A 19615-nucleotide genomic window follows, 5' to 3' on the forward strand; every position below is an offset into this window, starting at 1 on the left:
CAACCTGATATCAGGGTGGTTTCCTGTCACATCCCAAGAAAGGATTCAAGAGCATGACACAAAAATTTATCAAAGCACAGTACGTTCATTAAGGTAGTAGTACACACTGGAGAAGTGAGAGCAGGTGATCTCGAAGAACCAGATGCCCTGATGGGGTCAGGATGGAAGGGTATTATTAAATGGGGACAGGGAAGGGGAATAGGATGGTCCTGGGCTTCTGCCACTGATGAGGTGACTGTTGATGTGGCTCATCCTTGTCCGTCCCTTTTAGATTGCATTTTTTTTGGTTCCTCTCAATTATAGGAAACAGGGGAGAAGGAATCAGGGAAAGAGGTGTCAGTGAGGGTCACATCAACAATATTCTAGCCAATATGGAGAAGGGGAAAGGTAGAGCTTAGGGCCTTTTTGTCCTATTCTAACACTCTTGCCTCACTAGTAGTTATGAGGAGGAAGAGGAGTAGCAGCAACAGCAAGAGCAGAAAAAGTCACGTTGATAGAAGAAATTTTAGGAATTATTAATGTTATTGTTATTACCATGTCATTATATTGAAATGTAAGTGTGACTGAACCTTATCTCAACTGATAGTTCCTGAAAAAGAGAGTCCAAGTCCAGGTCATCTCCATAGGCTCAGCATTTAGAATGCAATTTACTACCAGTGGGGGGGGGGGGGTAATGTGTACTGACAGGGAAAGTATATGAAAGTGGTGATAGTTGGAAAGATACTTAAAACATCAAAGAAATGAGGAATGATCAGAAAACTAAAAATGGAACTGCTTTTTGACCCAGCAATTCCGCTGCTGGGATCATACCCTAAGAACCCTGAAACACCAATCCAAAACAACCTATGCACCACAATATTCATAGCAGCATAATTTACAATAGCCAAGTATTGGAAGCAACCTAAGTGCCCATCAGCAAATGAGTGGATCAAAAAACTATGGTACATTTACACAATGGAATTCTATGCAGCAGAGAGAAAGAAGGAACTCAACCCTTTGTGACAGCATGGATGGAACTGGAGAGCATTATGCTAAGTGAAATAAGCCAGACGGTGAGGGACAAATACCATATGATCTCACCTTTAACTGGAACATAATCAACAGGAGAAAAAAGCAAACAAAATATAACCAGAGTCTTTGAAGTTAAGAACAATCTAACAATAGCCAGAGGGAAAGGGGGAAGGGATAGTGGGGAGAAGGGTTTTCAGGAACTACTATGGAGGACACATGGATGGAACAAAGTGGGAGGGTGGAAGCAGGGGACGGAGGTGGGTTTGGCTGGGGTGGGATAGAGGGGTGGGGAGAAAATGCAGACAACTGTTATTGAACAACAATAAAATAATTTAAAAATTGGAAAAAAAGAAAAACAAACAAACAAAAAGAAATGAGGAAGGAAGATGGCAGTGAGGTAGGAGGGAGCGGAGCCCAGTTCTCCCTGTGCCCAGCTGGAACACCTACTTGATCTTCTGAGGAACAGAGTGAACAGCCAATGGAATCCCAGCTTATATGAAGTTTGGAGGCAAAAAATTTTAGAGGACATTGAGAAACAGACAGTGAGGATGTAGCGCCGGGACACTAAAGTCGCTGGGATCTATGGGGGGACCAAGGCTGCTGCGGCCCCCAGCCTGGCACCTGCCACAGGATACGGGGAGGAGAGTTAGATTGCCAGCTCCTTCCCCTACCAGAGCAGGGAGGGCAGCCTGGCACCAGGAGGGACTTGGATGCTGGAAGTCGCTGGGGGGAATAGAGATGAAGTGGGAAACACACAGCAGCAGTACACAACTGCTGGGACTATGGATGCTGGCACCAGAGAAATTGAGGTGCCAGGTGACATCTGGAGAAGGGAGGAGTCGGGCCGTGTCAGACCCTGACTCAGATAGTCTCCAGAATGGTTAGAAAGTTGGGCTATGTGAAAAGCCCTGCACTTGTTAAGAATGGCGGGCAGCTGCTTTGTAAGGAAGTCTTCAGCAGCAGCTGTCTCGCTTTCAGCTGAGCTTGCCCAGAGACTGAGTGGCTGAGTAGAACCATGTGCCCGGCTTGTCTCGGGCTCTGTGCCTGAGATTGACTCACGCTGTGAGCAGCTGAGTGGCAATTTGAGCCTGGCAGCTCACAGAGGACCTGGGCCAGAGGCCAGGAAACTATGAATATGCAGCCCAGAATTGGTCCCCATCCTCTCAAACACATAGGAAGGGAGAAAAGCGAAGACCAGCCCCACTCCTCCTGTTGCATCTAGGAAGACCAGCAGAACTCGATGAACAGGTTTAAAATCAGCAGGAGGCTTATTTATTTTTTCTTTTTGGATCCTCTCTTTTTTTTTCCTTTTTTTTTTCTTCCTCCGAGTTAGACAATAAGACCTGGGGTTATGAAGGGTCCAGAGACAGATCGAAAGGGGGAGCACAAGGCTAACCCCAAAATTGAGGAACTGAGACAAACGTCGTCTTGCTATCCCATAGAGCTGGCATTTTATTGTTTATTTGTATTATTATTATCTTGTTATTATTTTTACCACTTTTATTTCATTCGTATTTTTTAAAATTTCTCTTCCTTATGTTTAGTTTCCTCATTCTATGCCTATGTTTAATTGCATTGTTTGACTGGTTTTCCTTATTACCTATTGTATTTTAACTGTCCTTCTTTCACTTCACACATGTTCCAATAACATACAACTCTTGATCGTGTACTTTCTATTCTGGTTATCCAAATCACATATTTCTTGTCATATTATTGTGGCTCCAGTACTATGGTAAATAACTGTTTTTACATACAATTGTACATACTACACAGCAACCCTCCACGATCTTAGCATGCTTCACTTCAATCCTGAGCAATATTATTGTTGTGGTGAACTCTATCCTCTCTCACTCTACGCCTACTTTTTATACTTTAATCTCACTATATCTCATCATCTAACTTGCACAGCACTCTGTTTTCTGGATTCAGCTCACAATCCTAGTCCCCTCTAACAAGAGTCTTATCTATCACAGTTAACACTATACTTATCCAAAGAATCTCCTATCTCTTCTCTATTTGCTGGTACTGTAAGTCCCACAAAATACTCTTCCTCTGTCTTAATCCATTTTGCCACCCCCTGCCACTGATCACACACATACAAGAATAGGTGGGAGCTGTGAACACCAGCATACCTGCTAGAGGAGAGAAACCACCAACAAGGGAACCACCAAAAGGTAAAAACCCAAGCACAACAAGAGAGCCCACACAAACAGAAAAAAGGGCAAGCCTAGAGCATCCTCACAAGGAGATGAAAGAGACCACACCACTGAACCCCATAGAATTCCTACCATAGAAGTTCAGCCTACAAAGACAGCTAGCAAAGTGAAATATCAGGAAGAGCAGAAACAAACAAAAAGAGTCACCTAAAATGGGGAGACAAAAAAGAACATGGAATCAAAAGGAATGGAAGACTCCCCAATAAAAGAGCTAAACAAAATGGAGGTAAGCAGACTATCAGATATAGAATTCAAAATAATGGTTATAAAGATGCTCAAGGAACTCACAGACAACTACAAGGAACTGAGCGAGAACTACATCAGCATGAAAAAGGAAATAGAAACTATAAACAAAAACCAGGAAGAAATGAACAATAAAATCTCGGAAATTTAAAACACATTAGAAGGAATTACGAGCAGGCTGGATGAAGCAGAGGATCGAATCAGTGAGTTGGAGGACAAGGTAGAAACAAACACCCAGAAAGAGCAAGAAAAGGAACAGAGCCTCAGAAAGAATGAAGAGCTGATCAGGGAACTGAAAGACAACATGAAGCAAAATAATATCCATATAATAGGGATACCAGAAGGAGAAGAAGAAGAGCAAGGGATAGAAAACCTGTTTGAAAAAGTAATGACGGAAAACTTCCCTATTCTGATGAGAGAAAAAGTCACACAAATCCAGGAAACACAGAGAGTCCCAATCAAGAGGAACCCAAAGAGGCCCACCTCAACACACATCATAATTAAAATGGCAAAATTCCAAGACAGAGAGAATCTGAAAGGCAGCAAGGGAGAAACAGGAAGTAACATACAAGGGAGCCCCAATAAGATGAGCAGCTGACTTCTCAATGGAAATGCTCCAAGCAAGAAGAGAATGGCAAGAAAGATTCCAAGTAATGAAAGCCAGAGGCCTACAACCAAGATTACCCAGCAAGTCTCTCAATTAAAATGGAAGGCCAAATAAGGAACTTCCCAGACAAAAGAAGATTAAATAATAAACCTTCACCAAATCAGCTCTGCAAGAGATGCTAAAGGGACTGCTTTAAGAAAAGAAAGGAAAAGAGTGAGAGAGAGAGGAACACAGGTACGAAAAAAAAAAGGCAATGAATAAGTACCTATCAATAATAACCTTAAATGTATTAAATGGATTAAATGCCCCAATCAAAAGACATAGAATAGCTGAATGGATAAGAAAGCATGACCCACACATATGCTGCTTACAAGAGACCCTACTCAGAACAAAAGACCTACACAAACTGAAAGTTAAGGGCTAGAAACAAATATTCCAACCAAATGGAAAGGAATAAAAAGCAAGGGTAGCAATACTCATATGACACAAAACAGACTTCAAAAAAAGGGCCATAAAAAGAGACCCAGAAGGTCACTTCATAGTACTCAAGGGAAGAATCCATCAAGAAGACATGAACGTTGTAAATATATATGCACCCAATATAAGAGCACCCAAATACATAAAGGAAATCTTAGAGGACTTCAAGAAAGATATAGACAGCAGTGCACTTATACTAGGGGATTTTAACACCCCACTATCAACAATGGATAGATCTTCCAAAGAATATATCAACAAAGATATTGTGGCATTGAACAATGTCCTAGGTCAAATGAACTTAACTGATATATATAGAGCCTTTCATCCCAAAGAAGCAAAATACATTCTTTTCAAGTGCACATGGAACATTTTCAAAGATAGACCACATGATAGGACACAAAACAAGCCAAAACAAATTCAAGAAAATTGAAATCATATCAAGCATTTTCTCAGACCACAAGGGACTGGAAGTAGAAACCAACCTCAAGGGAAAAACTCAAAAACACTCAAACTCATGGAGATGGAATATCATGCTATTAAACAATGGATGGGTTAAGAATGGGATCAAGGAAGAAATGAAAAAGTTTCTGGAAACAAGTGAAAATGAACTCACATCCAAAATTTATGGGACACATCGAAGGCCGTCCTGAGAGGGAAGTTCATAGCAATACAGGCCTACCTAACAAAGAGAGAAACATTTCAAGTGAACAAACTAATCCTACAACTACAAGAACTGGAAGAAGAACAACAAAGACACCCCAGAGAAAGTAGAAGGTAGGAAATAAGCAGAATTAAATGACAAAGAGAATAAAGAAACAATTGTAAGGATCAATAAATCCAGAAGCTGGTTCTTTGAAAAGATAAACAAAATCAACAAGCCTTTAAGCAGACTCATCAAGAAAAAAAAGAGAGAGGACCCAAACAAACACAATCAGAAATGAAAGAGGAGAGATTACAATTTATACCACAGAAATACAAAGAATTATAAAAAATTACTATGAAGAACTATATGCCAAAATTTGAAAACCTACATGAGATGGACAAATTTCTAGAAAAATATAATCTTCCAAAACTCAATGAAGAAGAAGCAGAAAGCCTGAACAGACCAATAACAGCTGACAAAATTGAAGCAGAAATCAAAAAACTCCCAACACACAAAAACCCTGGACCAAATGGTTCACAAGAGAATTCTACAAAGCAGTTAAGGAAGAGCTAACCCCTATCCTTCATGGACTATTCCAAAAAACCCAACAAGATGGAAGACTCCCAAACTCTTTTTATGAAGCCAGCATCATCCTAATCCCAAAACCAGAAAAAGACACAACAAAGAAAGAAGACTTCAGGGCAATATCGTGGATGAACATAGCTGCTAAAATCCTAAACAAAATATTGGCAAAATGCACCCAGCAATACATTAAAAATATCACACACCATGACCAAGTGGGATTCATCCCAGGGATGCAAGGATGGTACAATATTCACAAATCAATAAATGTAATATATCACATAAACAAAAGGAAAGACAAAAATCACATGATTATATCTATAGATGCGGAAAAAGCATTTGGTAAGGTACAGCACCCATTTATGATTAAAACACTCAGCAAAGTGGGAATAGAGGGAGCATTCCTCAACCTAATAAAGACCATATATGAGAGATCTACAGCCAACATCATACTCAATGGTCAAATACTAAACTCTTTCCCACTAAGATCAGGAACAAGACAAGGCTGTCCACTTTCACCACTTCTATTCAACATAGTATTGGAAGTTCTAACCACAGCAATCAGACAAGGAAAGGAAATAAAAGGAATACAAATTGGAAAAGAAACAAAACTGTCATTTGCAGATGACATGATAGTGTATATAGAACACCCTATAGACTTCACCAAAAATCTGCTTCACCTAATAAATGAATTTGGCAAAACAGCAGGATTCAAAGTCAATATTCAGAAATCAAAGACATTTTTTCACACCAACAATGAAATATCAGAAACAGAAATCAGGAAAAACATCCCATTTGATATAGCAACAAGAAAAATAAAATACCTAGGAATAAACCTAACCCAGCAGGTAAAAGACCCGTACTTAGGAAACTACACAACAGTGAAGAAAGAAATTAAGGAAGACACAAACAAATGGAAACATATACCGTGTTCATGGATTAGAAGAATTAACATCATCAAAATGCCCATACTACCCAAAGTGATTTGGAGATTCAATGCAATCCCTATTAAAGTACCAATGACATATTTCACAGATATAGAACAAACATTTCAGAAATTTATATGGAACCATAAAGGACCCCAAATACCTGCAGCAATCTTGAGAGAGAAGAGCAAAGTAGGAGGGATCACAATACCTGATATCATACTGTATTACAAGGCCACAGTAATCAAAACAGCCTGGTACTGGCATAAGAACAGACACATGGACCAATGGAACAGAAAAGAGAGCCCAGAAATAAACCCATGTCTCTACAGTCATTTCATATTTGACAAAGGGGAAAGCAGCATAAAATGGAGCAAAGATAGCCTCTTCAACAAATGGTGTTGGGAGAGCTGGACAGCTACATGCAAAAAAGTGAAACTCGATCACCAACTTACACCATACACAAAAATAAATTCAAGGTGGATGAAAGACTTAAATATAAGTCATGACACTATAAAAGTCCTTCAGGAGAACATAGGCAGGAAAATCTCAGATATCCTATGCAGCAATATTTTCCCTGATATGTCTCCTAGAGCAAGGGACATAAAAGAAAGAATAAACAAATGGGATCGCATCAAAATAAAAAGCTTCTGCTGGCTAAAGAAAACAGCATTAAAATGAAAAGTGAACCAACCTATGGGGAAACATATTTGCCAATGATACCTCAGACAAGGATTTAATCTCCAAAATATATAAAGAATTCACAAGACTCCACTTTAAGAAGACAAGCAACCAAATTTTAAAAATGGGCAAAGGACTTGAACAGACACTTCTCCAAGTAGGACATACAGAGGTCCCAGAGACATATGAAAAGATGTTCAGTATCACTAGGCATCAGAGAGATGCAAATTAAAACCACACTGAGATACCACTTCACACCATTGAGAATGGCCATCATAAGCAAATTAACAAATAACAAGTGTTAGAGCGGTTGTAGAGAAAAGGGAACCCTAGTGCACTGTTGGTGGGATTGCAGACTGGAGCAGCCACTATTGAAAACAGTATGGAATTTCCTCAGATAACTAAAAATGGAACTTCCCTTTGACCCACAACTCCACTGCTGGGGCCATACCCTAAGAGCCCTGAAACACCCATCCAAAAGAACCTAGCACCCCAATGTTCATAGCAGCACAATCTATAATAGCCAAGTGCGGGAAGCAACCCAAGTGCCCATCAGTAAATGAGTGGATCAAAAAACTATGGTACATTTACACAATGGAATATTATGCAGCAGAAAGAAGGAAGGAGGTCCTACCCTTTGCAACAGCATGGATGGAACTGGAGAGCATTATACTAAGTGAAATAAGGCAGGTGGTGAAAGACAAATACCATATGATCTCACCTTTAACAGGAACCTAATCAACAAAACGAACAAGCAAACAAAATATAACCAAAGATATTGAAATTGAAAACAGGCTGACAGTGACCAGAGGGGAGAGGGGAGGGGATAATGGGAGAAAAGGGTGAAGGGTTTACAGGAATATTTATAAAGGACACATGGACAACAACAAGGGGGCATGGAAACAGGAGAAAGAGGTGGAGAGGGCTGGGGTGGTATTGAGGGGTGGGGGGAAAAGGCAGAAAACTGTACTTGAACAATGAAAAAAGTTAATAAATAAATAAATAAAGATCAAAGATGTTTCTGATATTTCAAACATAATGCAGCTGACATCAACTTAATAAAGGTTACCAATGGCCTTTACTAAATCTAATTTTTTATTCTTCATTGTCTTACTGAATAGCGTCATTTTTTACCACTCTCTCCTTGAAATACTCTCTTCACTTGGATTTGAAAATATTGCACTTTTGCTTCTCCTCTTATATCACCCTGCTTTACTGGTTATTCCTCTTCTGGTAGAACTCTGAATGGCAGCATATGCCAAAGGCTCAATCTTTGGTCTTTCTTCTATATCTAGACTCTTTTTTAGTGTGTCACCAGTCCTTATGGCATTAAAAACCACTTACACATTGATGACCCCTAATACATATATCTCACCCACGCTTCTCTTCAAATGTCAAATGCATGCCTATTTAACACATTCAGCTGGATGTCTTAGAGATATCTCAAGCTCAACATGATGGAAACTGGATTCTAAATATGCCCTCATACAAAACCTATTATATAGACAACTTTCCTAATCAGTTAAGGAAATCCACTGTTTCTCATTCATTGTTCTCCTGTCCTGCAGTTAGCGGTCTCCTCTTAATGCTTGCCACTAGAATCTCCATTGTTTCCAAGAACACCCTTAGGCTTGAACTTCCCCACATTCTGTTTCAAAAAAAAGTCAGTTCCTTTTAGGTAGGGCTTCAGGGCTTTCTGTTATTATAAACTTTTTTTTCCCCTGGGTAAGAATCTCTGAGTCAGTAATACTGGCACTGGATGAGGACAGTAACCTCTAGTCCTCTCAGCTTGCCACTCCCCTCTGGAACATCTCTGCCCTTCAAGTGAGCTGCAGCAAAAACAACCGTGATCCCAGTATTTTCATCCTGCCATCCCTGTGATAGGATTTCCACAAAGAAGGGAGCCCCAACTTCTCTGAAGCAATCTCCTGCAATTTAGCTTCTGCTGCCTAGAGTTGGTAGGAATGAGAGACACTGGCTGCCTGACACTGCCATTAAGAGCCTATCCTTTGACTGGGAGATGAAGGGAGAGGAAAAACCATCTTCTTGGCCACACCTGCTCAGAGTGGAGGGAAGGAGTTGTCCACGGCTTAGACTCTTTCACTGTTCTTACTGAATTTAATGAATTTTCCTGAATAAATGTTCCTTCCTTCGCTGTATGAACGATTACCAGGAACTTTAATTGGTTGGCTTTTTAAAGAATTTTCACCAGTTATGCTGTTTTGCTGAGGAATCACTGCATGAAGCTCTTCACACTGCAATTGCCAAAACAGAACTCTTCAATAAATGAAGAAATTTGAAAAAAATGTAAGAAACATATCTTAAGAAAGCCATTTAGAACATACTGTTTGATTTTTTCTGTTAGAAAATTTCATAATTTAAAAAAAATTAACCTGTCTGACCACTTCCCTGAGCTTCTCTCTTCATTCTCAGGAGCTCTGTAGTAATTTACTTTGCTTTCATGTCTACTTCCATGAGCTTCCACCTGGAACAAGGAATGGACATCTCAGTGAATACCCCCAGGATTTTATCTCTGCAGTCCCCCCTGAAGCCTCAGGGCTTACAGAGCAAGCCCATCCCTCCACAGCAAGAGCTGGCACGTCTCATGCCTGGGATAATGTAATGGGTGTGAAACAATGTTTAGGATGGGGTGTTGAGGAAGGGTCTTCCCTGAACCAGAGAAGCCCCTGGAAATACAAAAAATGAAAAAAATCCCAAAGCCTCTCCAGCCATAGCTGGGGGATGGGGAAGCAAATGGACCAGTTGAAAGGTAAAGGTCCTTTGCATATCAATAACAGTGGGCCAGTGCTATAGTTATGTGAAATAGCTGTGCTATGAGGGAGATGGGAATAACTTTGCCTAGTGATGTAGCTCATTATGGAAGAAGCCAAGAAAGCTCACCACACCTGAATGGAAGCTTGAGGGTGGTTCTCCAACATCATGGGGAGACGTCAACCCAGACTAACAATGGCAGCCAGAAAAAGGCAGAAAATACTGGAGGGCTGGCAGATGTAACTGATTGTGGGAGAAGTTGGAAATGGAGTGGTATCGAAGACCCGGGCTTGGGCTTAAACTAGGCACAGCAGCCATTCAGGGACTTGGCCATATGGTCTGGGAAATAATAAGGGATTTTTATCATGCAGCTTAGAAGGCAGAAGTAAGCAAGCAGTTACGTAGTTTATAATAAAGAAGGAGGTAATGCGGCCTAAACCAAAAAAAAAACCCAAAAAATAGAAAGTGCTGCTGCTGTGATCCTGCCTGCTCTAGCTGACTCCAAAGCTGCAAATTTTGCAGATTTCCTTGCAAAATGCTGCCTTACAGACTTGGACTTTACCTGGACTTTTAACACCTGTTCCTTTTTAAGTTTCACCATGATCTAAAGTATCATGGCACATGATTTTCTGGGCTATAATATGGAGAGTAATGAACATGTATCCCAAATCCTGAAGGAGAGAGCTGCTATGTAAAAATGGCAACTTTGGTACCTTCCAGAGGGACTGGAGAGCTGTTGGTGCAGCCGAATTAAAAGACCAGGTAACAACAGGGGGAGCTTTTGGGGTTTGTAGTTCATTGCCTGGCAGGAAGCATGGGAAGTGCTGGGCCTCATGAAGAAACCGGGCTCAGAGCATGAATGCTCTAAGCTCCCGCAGGTTGGAATGTTGTAAATAAAGGCATGCTTCCACCAGCTTTAATTGTTGGGTCATACACCATGGCGCCATGTGGATGGGCCCCAATTTGCTTGCCTACCATTCCGGCAAGCTCAGTAACAAGAACACTGCAGAAGCCTCCCCTTGAAAATGAAAAAGTCAGTGAGGCAGCAGATAGCATAGCAATGGAGGGACTCTGAAACTGTACTGCTGTTGCTGGCCAGCATGTAGCATCCTGGTTGCCAGGAAATGCCTTTTAGTACCTAGGTCAAGACCACAACTGTGCACACAGCTTTAGTGGTAGTTAACCCCCGTTTCTCCCCCTCACTTGATTATCATACTAGTATAATGAATTAGCATTGCTGTTTGACCCTGAGAGGGCAATCAAGGGGAATTGTGGGATAGGCACCTGTGCATACGCTTGAAGGTTATATAACTAATTAGTTATGCACAGTAAGAAGTCTGCAAATTGAAACAAACAAAAAATTCATCTCTTTGTGCATGCATAGTAAAATGCCCATAACTGAGAAAAGGGGATTTAGAGAAACCATATTCCTTTATAAGGCATGTCCCTTGGGAAATGGGGGTCATTTTCCTGTCAGCAAAGGAGCTGGCTGGGAAGTGACCCACTCTCATATCTCGGGAATGTGCTGTCCTTTACAAATTGTGCTAACCACACTGCACTTTGTTCATTAAGATACACCCTTTATTTAATAAGCCTTGCATGTTTCACATAACCCTGTGTGTGTAGTCAGTCCAATCCAGTGTTGGTGCCTACCAAGAGCCTGGTGCAGTATCCATGGGCAGCATCAGTGCTTATGCTGCCTGTCATAAGAATAGATGAAATCATGGATACAGATTAAAGAAAGGAAAGGCGAAGGTGACTGTAGGAGAGATTGGATGAAATGACACTTGCTGCAGGTAAACATAAGCAGTGCTCAGATGTATCTCACTTCAGCAATGTCATTAAGTTCGATGTCAACACTGACATCCGTTACTTTGCTCACGTCTGGGTCTCCCCAGTGGTCCCTCCCAATCCCTGCTACAGCCACAGTGTTCAGGAGCTGAAAAACAGGATTGTTAAGCACGCCAAAGAAGAATCCAGGGGAATGATTTTGTAGTTATCAGAACTTATAGTATGAATATGGGATTTATGGAAAGCCTTAGTGAATGAGAACTTTATTTTTTTTTGTTCTTCAAAATCACTCAGGAGGTCTGGCTAAGAATAATCTGGAGACCAAGTACAACAGCTGAGCCAGGAGCTAATAACTCAGGTGCTGGACTAGCCAGAATTAGAATGGAGAATTTTAGGAGCTTTTTAAAAAAAGCCTAATTTGTAGGGAACCGTTTTGTTTCAGTCTGGCAAATGTGATTCAGCCCTGCAGGGAAAACCTACAGGAGCCAAGTGGTGGGCAGGAGCCAAACCCTCAAACTGGGTTTTCCCATGGGAATCAGGCCTAGAAAATGCATCCAGACTGTTGTGGCTTGCTCTTGCTAAAACTCCCTCACCCTGGTCTGGAACAGTAGATGTTTATTGCCTATCTTCAAGGTAATTTCCAAAGCCTGTGTGAATTTTCCTAAGGACGGAGCTAATCAGCTCGCCACCTTTCCCTTCTGCATTTGTTATTTTCATTTCTTTGATTGTACCTAAAATGTAGACAACAATATTCTGTGTAATAGATAATAAATCCTTCTTTGATGTTAAGACCTGAGAAAAACAATAAAAGCCTGTCCAGGCAAGGGTTGGTGCACTCTCCCCTTTAGAGAGTGGCCAAAGCGCTCTCCCATTGAGAGAAGTGGCTGCAGGACTCTCATCTTAAGAGAGTACCATACTTTCCCTTTTTCTCCACAGGACTGCTGCAGTCTGTGCATTTGTTCTCGTCTTCAGTCACTACACGCAGACTCTGCTGGCCGGAGTCTGCCACACTAATTGATCATCGAGTTGGGAAAGAATATGAAGCCATTAAGCAAGCTCTTGATAGGTGTGTTCAAGAAGACAGAGATTGAGCTATTCTTAGCTCAGGGGAAAGGAAGATTTTAAGATTTTTTGAAGAATTTAAAGAGGAGCTTATAGTAGAAACTATGAGAAAATGTGAGGATCTAATCAGTGGAACAAAAGTACAAGCCTTTCTGAAACAGCAAAAAGTAAAATTTGAACATGAGTTATTAGAAAATATAGGGGTGGCTGTGTCCCCAAGTGGGAAAGAGCTACATAATAAGGAGCTAAGACATCTGTTCAACAAGACCTGGTCAGAGAACATCTCCATCCCATTGCCACCTACACTCCCATCTGCTGAGGGTCCAGATATCAATACTGACTTAGAGAACATTCTTCTACAGCATTTTAAACACCATCCCAATATTGGGAACAAAATTATACATCGGTGTTGTGATGAAATCAGAAAAGCCGGCGTTCATGCTTCCTGTCACTACCAGAACCAATGTGAAGAGAAAGGGACTGAATCTTTATAGGTGTTTTATTCAATTGGCCAGTTATCCAAGAAGGTGGCGCATTTGTACCCTAACAGACCCTCTTACATTCCATTTCCAACCGACCCTTCTCATAAGGAGAAGGAAAGTGTAGGTAAGGGGGTTGGAATACAGGGGAAAGGTTAAAAAGATGAAAAGGCTGCAGCATTCTTTCATCTGTGTCCTGGGCAGTGGTCTTTATCTGTGCCCTGGGTGGTAGACATCTCACCTTGGAGTGCACGGGCTCAGATCCCAACTTGATTGCTTGCAGTCCTCTTGAGGCACTAAGGTGGAACTGTGTATGGTCTCTTGGAGTTGAGGTAGGTCATACATTCAGTTCCTGAAACAATAGCTTTTTATATACCTTGATTACTAAGCTTATTAGCTGTTACTTAAAACTAAAATTTTCCAACTCTTGAGTCCCCCATCATTCCTCCACTGTTAGTTTAAACTAGATTATTTCTATGAGATCAGTTTCATAAGGAAGTACTCATTATGTTGTTGAGCACGTATTTTAGCATTAGACCATATGGTAGGGGGTTTAGGAATACAGTTAATTGCAGATCCACATAAGGGGGCTCATTGTATGCAGCAACAAGCTATGACAGAGCACAAAACAGTTTTTAGCACAGTTGACAAGAGTTGCACACTCTCTAGCTAGGGCTACATTAGTGACTTTTAAGGGAAACATTTCCCTGTCCTTTAGAGTTGCCACATGTCCCCAGCTATAAACATCAGAGTAGGTTGTTGTCTTATTGATATGCTGAAAAAAGTATCATTTTGAAGGCTTTCCAAGGGGAGTACAAACACCTATAAGACATGTAGTGAGAGTTTGTTCAACGTAAGTTCCTCCTGCAAGGCAAAATTCAGAGATGTTTCAAACACTTTTGCTAAAATATCCAAATATTTTCATCTCGTTGGAAAGGAACAAGTTCTCGAACAAGGGGTTAAACAAAATGCAGTGAAAAGAATCTGTCACTGTTTTCAAAAGACGACCTTCAGATCTTCTTGAGGTTCAGTGGTCCATTGTTCCTCTGGTGTTTTCTTTACTCTGGTGTGATGAATCCAAGGTTTTATTTCTGCCAACTTGACTAACTTCGTGGGGGTGGTGAAGAGTATGTCCCAAGGTTCAGTCCATTTTCCTTCTAGTTGGCTTTCTGGAGATGCTGTCATCCATGTCTTGAGGAGCACCTCATCTCCAGGCTCAAAGGAATGTAGTAAACCCATAGGGTAGATGTCTCTAATAAAAGCAAGATCACTAATTATAGATAAGGTCTGACTTAAATGTTGTACATTTTTCATTACCTCACTTCCTGATCTATATACATATCTCCCACCCCAATTATAGCCTGAAATTCTAGTCCACACACAATGTCATAAGGACTCAATCCCACTTCAAGGAGCCACCCTTACCCTGAGCAGGGCACTAAGTAAAGCCTGATCTCAATGGAGATGACTTCCTTACACAGCTTGGCTATATTTTCTTTCAAGGTGTGATTCATCTTCTCTACCTTCCCAGAAGCCTGACATTTCTGTGCTATGTGGAGTCTCCACTTGATATCTAAAAATTTACTAACATTCTGTGTAATTTCTGAAACAAAAGCAAGTCCATTATCTCTCTGGGTGCTGCTGGGTAGGCCAAAGTGAGGAATTATTTCCTTCAGGAAGTCTTTCACTACCTCTGAGGATTTCTCTGTTCTAGTAGGATAGGCTTCCACCCATCCTGAAAAGGTGTCAACAAAGACTAACAAATATTTCCACCTTCAGACCCTTGGCATCTGGGTAAAGTCTATTTGCCAGTCCTCAAATGGGCTCTGTCCTTGGTATTGTTTCACTTCTTTCTTTTGATGGGGATCTGTCTTGGTGTTGTTCTTCTGGCACACAGCACATCTAGCAATTACTTTTCATATAGCATTGGAAATTCCAGGACTTAGGAGCTACAGTTCTATATATGTGGTTAATGAATCCCCTACATAGAGTGGCCTCATGCAAATGCTTCCTGACTGGCTCTACTAAATGTTCAGGAAGCAGTATAATAACTCCTTTCTTAGTCTTTCTCTACCCACTATCAGCTCCTTCTTCATCAAAACCCCAGCTCTCAGCTTTCTCTTAGTCTGCAGTCAAATATTAAGGGTCAAATTGTAACAAGTCTGGAACAGGTACCAAAGGCATTATAAATGTTCCTTTAGCAGCCTCTTTCACTGCTCAATCAGCCAGATTGTTTCCCTTAGCTGCTTCAATGCCCTCCTGATGCCCCAGGCAGTGCATAACTGCCACCTTCAAAGGTACCTGACCAGCCTCTAATAGTTTTAAGTGTTCTGCTACAAGCTTAACCTCCTGTTTATTGGCGGATAACAGTTCTTTTTCCTTGCAGATGGAACCATGTGATTGCAAATTTAGGAAAGCTTACCTTGAGTTGGTGCGATAGGGGACTCAGGAGTTGGAAAATTTTAGTTTAGTGCAATAGTTAATAAGCCTAGTAATTAATGCATATAAGAAGCTATTGTTTCAGGAACTGAAGGTATGACCCACCCTGAGTCCAGACCTCGAGTGATTGACATTTGTGCTCCAGAAGGGACCATAAGCAATCAAGGTGGTATCTGAGTCCCCGTGTTCCAGGGAGAGACAGTCCGCCGCCCAGAACACACATAAAGAAAAGCACAGGATGCTTTTCTTTAGGCAGAGGATGAAAGGATGTTAGGAAAATGCCAGACTGCAACTTTCATCTGAGTAAACTCCTGAATTCCAAATCCCTTTACCTCCACTTTTTTTCCCTTTTAAAAGGTTTGCTTGAAAGGAAATGGAAGATGGTCTGTTAGGGTACAAACCCACTGTCTTCTCAGATTGCTGGCCATCTGAATAAAGCCCCCATATAGATTCAATCCCTGTCTCTGCTTATTAGGTCTGGTAGGTGATAGGTAGCATGAAGGCCAGCTATTCCAGTTTCAGGAATAACTCTCTTTTCATGTGACAATTCCAGTGCCCGCGACAATGCAATCAGTTCGGCTGTATGAGCAGAAGTCCCCTGCAGCAAGGCCTTGACCTCTACTATTCCTTCAAGAATCACAACTGCATGCTGTTCTGTCTCCTTTGTCCATAACTGCTTACAGCTGCATATAGAGTCCAGTCTGCCTCATCTAGAGGATGGTCCCTGTAAACCGGTTCTGCTAGAATAAACTTCATCAGTTCTCTCAGCCCAGTCATGTATTAGTGCAGCTGAGTCAGGCCCAGGGAGAAGAGAGGCAGGAAATAACTTCCTTAGAGTTTTGAGGGAGATATTGGGATTGTCGAGAAGAATTGCTTGATACCTGCCTGTTCTTCCAGCAGTGAGTGACAAATTTCTCTTTTGTTCCAGCAGAATCGACACTTGGCGGGGTGCTTAAATGATGATAAGCTGTCCCAAGGAAAACTCTCCAGCTTCCTATAAGAGGTCACAGATGGCTGCCACAGCTCTCAAGCAGGCTGGTGCAGAAACCAGGTGTGCCTTCAGGGACTCAAAAGCCTGGGTGTACTCCATCCATTCTAAAGGGATACACTCTGGTCCTTTCAGAGTTTCTCCACTTTAACAGATCTGATGTAGAAACTGGACTATGTGCCCAATAGTATCCAGTGGGCTGGCCCTCTGGCCCTACTCCCACTGGAAGTCTTCACAAAGGCTGTTGCCCTGCCCTGGTAGGGGCTTGTCCTCAACCAAATTTGGTTCTCTGATAGATTTGAGATGATGAGACCATTTCAGGCTCACTTTCCCCAGTTCCCTCATCTGAGTAAGGAGGAAGATCCCCCAGGGCTGCAGGGGCTGTGGGAACCCTGACCTTGCTCAAAGCAGCCCTATCATCTATATCTTCCTGGGACCTTGCCTCTGAGAGTCTGCTCTTTCACAGGCAAATTCCCTTTTCTCTGGACCATTATCTATTTCCTTTTAGTCTTGCATCTTGATTACATAAATTCACTAAAGTTTCTAGGTAAGGCATTTTGTCCCGCTTCCCTGATCTTTAACAAAGCAATTGCAGTATAATACAGTAATTTAAAGGCCCATTCAGTGGCCAGTGCTCTCCTGAGACTGGATTATACGATACATAAGTCAAACAGTATTACAACAAAAAACACTTTCTTTTTAGTCATAGGTTTACTAGCATAGGCCCACCAATCAGCCAAAACTCACCCGAAAGGGCTGTTTCTCGAACAGAGGTTTTCCCCCTCATTCTACCAGACAGCTCTGCAATATCACAAAATCCAGAAGACACCTTTTTACCAGACAGAGCTCTGTAAACCAGAAGCCACCTTTATTCTGGACGGTCTAAATTGTGACCCCAGATTGTAACCTGAACCAGAAAGTGCAGAGATTCAATCAAAAGTGAGAATGACAGGAAGTACTGAGAGTTGGAGGAGGACAGTCCCCAGGTGAAATCACTTGGCAGCTGCTAGGGAGTCTCCAAATCTGCACCCCAGGTCCCCCCAGTCCAGGCTGCCAATGAGACTCCCTCCCAAATACACAGACTTACCAGAAAGTCCCAAAGTCTGTCCCGGAATGGACTCACCAGAATAAGAAACTGGAAAAGCTGGCGTTTGTGCTGCCTGTCACCTACCAGACCCAATCAGCAGACACAGGGATTGAATCTTTATGGGCACATTATTCAGATGACTGGTGATATGTGAAGACGGCGAGTTATGTACCCTAACAGAACATCTTAAATTCCATTTCAAACTGACCCTTTTCATAAGGGGAAGAAACATGTAGGTAAGGGGGTTGAAATTCAGGGAAAAGGTTAATCAGATAAAAAGGCTGCAGCAGTCTTTCATCTGTGCCCTGGGTGGTGCTCCTACCTGTGTTCTGGGCAATAGACATCTCTCCCTGGAGTCCAATGGCTCAGATCCCATCTTCATTGCTTGCAGTCCTCCTGAGGCACAAAGGTGGAACTGATAGGGGACTCAAGGGTTGGAAAATTTTAGTTTAAGGTAGAAAGTTATAAGCCTAGCCGAACTTTGTTTTCTCCTTCCTTTCCTTTCTTTCTTCTTTACTTAATAATACCTTCCTTCATTTGCTTATCAATTGAGTCCCTGCTATTTGCCAGCAATTTTCAGTTTGGGGATGTAGAGCAATATAAGACATGGCCTCTGGGTGTGACATTAATGACCAAAAGATGCTCTTATGTTGGTTTTTTTCTTCACAGAAGCCTGGGACCCATTGGCTAAAAAGTCTGCTGGTGCCAAACTCAAAATGTTACATAGTCAATTGGTTTTAATATAGACAAAATAATCACTCAATCATTTAGTGCCTGTATGCTTTGCACACCTTGCAAGAATTGACCCCAACTCTAGCTGGCCATAGAAAGATAAGCTCCAAAGTTCTAGAGACCCTGAGCTGCAGATGCCCTTTGGAGCTCTCTGATTCAGACTCCCCACTGGACTGCTGACTATATCACCTAGATCTCTAGGCCCCTTTCTGACCCCTAAGAGTTCCCTTGTCCATTTCCCTTTCTGAGTGGCTGCCCACTCCGGATGGTCTCATGCTGTGAGGGACTTTCCCCTTCACCACAGGAGACCAACACGAACCAGCTCGGCAGTCACCCAAATACAGCTAATGTTCTACTGCCCTCTTGTGGTCATGTGTTTTTTCTTGATCAGCTCTGAAACTACTCAAACCTTCTGAACTGGGATACGTGTGTTTTGTTCAAGGACTGTTTGAGAAGAAGTAAATATTATTGACTACAACAAATTTTAAAATCTGTTATTATTGAAGTAATTAAAAGAAATATGGGGACCCAGCGACAGTAAGTCTTATCTTAGCCTAGGTTGGGAGAACCAACAGAAAAATTGTTAAGATAAGGGAGATGAAGCCAGGGCCAAATCTAGAAGAATGAGAACTGACCAGTAAGGGGAAAAACTTAGAAGAAGGGAAGAGGTTGGACACTCTGCAGAAGTAAGAGTCCACTGGTATGGTTAGAGCATGAGTTTAATGTGGGGCCTGATAGGAGGTTACATTAAATAGAAAGGCAGGTGCCATGTTATATAGGTCTTGTTGACTCTCATTAAGATATATTATTTTATCCTGGGTGAGAATATTAAAAGATGCATAATTTTGCTCGACAAGATTATTCTGTCTCTTCAGGATC

Source organism: Desmodus rotundus, chromosome 5, assembly GCF_022682495.2.
Source record: "Desmodus rotundus isolate HL8 chromosome 5, HLdesRot8A.1, whole genome shotgun sequence".
NCBI lineage: Eukaryota > Metazoa > Chordata > Mammalia > Chiroptera > Phyllostomidae > Desmodus > Desmodus rotundus.